Source organism: Camelina sativa, chromosome 14 (assembly GCF_000633955.1).
Source record: "Camelina sativa cultivar DH55 chromosome 14, Cs, whole genome shotgun sequence".
NCBI lineage: Eukaryota > Viridiplantae > Streptophyta > Magnoliopsida > Brassicales > Brassicaceae > Camelina > Camelina sativa.
The window spans coordinates 23921655-23922674 of NC_025698.1; positions in this window are offsets into that span (position 1 = coordinate 23921655).

Genomic DNA, 1020 nt, shown 5'->3' on the forward strand with positions numbered 1-1020 from the left:
TTATTCACCCTTCATCCTTCTTCTTTTTCTTCCTTTAAACACAAACCAGAAACTTCACTATGGATCAATATAGTCAAGATTCTGGTTTTATGGACCTTTTAACTAGTCAACAAGAAAACCAAACACTAACCAATCCGTTTGATGAGGAGCCAACTGTTGATGAACAGAAACCTAAGGAGCGTAGAAGGAAGTGGTCTCACACAGAAGACGTGCTCCTCATTGGTGCTTGGTTGAATACCTCCAAAGATGCAGTTGTTTCAAATGACCAAAAACTAAATACTTTTTGGACACGTATTACTGATTATTATCATGCAAGTCCTACGCTAGCTGGTGTGGAAAGGAGAGAGCCCAGTCACTGTAAGCAAAGGTGGCAGAAGATTAACGAAACAGTGTGCAAATTTATTGGCAGCTATGAGGCTGCAACGAAGGCCAAAACAAGTGGACAGAATGAAGATGATGTCATGAAATTGGCATATGATATCTACTCCAACGATCACAAAGTGAAGGCGGATCGTCGAACGACTCTCAACTGAAGTTCCGTACTTTGAACAAAGAAGAAATGGTCACGGAAGGCTTGGTCTCTCTGCACTGCAGAAGTGTACAGCAGCCATTCGTATGATGGCATATGGTTCTGCAGCGGATGCATTTGACGAATATCTCCGGCTTGCTGAAAGCACTGCGATGTTATGTTTGGAAAATTTCACTGAAGGAATCATTCATTTATTTGGAGATGAGTACCTACGCAGACCCACAATAGAGGATCTTCAACGACTACTCAATATTGGAGAGGACCGCGGATTTCCCGGGATGATAGGAAGCATAGATTGTATGCACGGGGAGTGGAAGAATTGCCCGACTGCATGGAAAGGTCAATATACCCGTGGATCTGGAAAGCCAACAATTGTTTTAGAGGCTGTAGCTTCACAAGACCTCTGGATATGACATGCATTTTTTGGAGCTCCAGGTACATTAAACGATATCAATATTCTCGATCGTTCACCAGTTTTTGATGACATATTA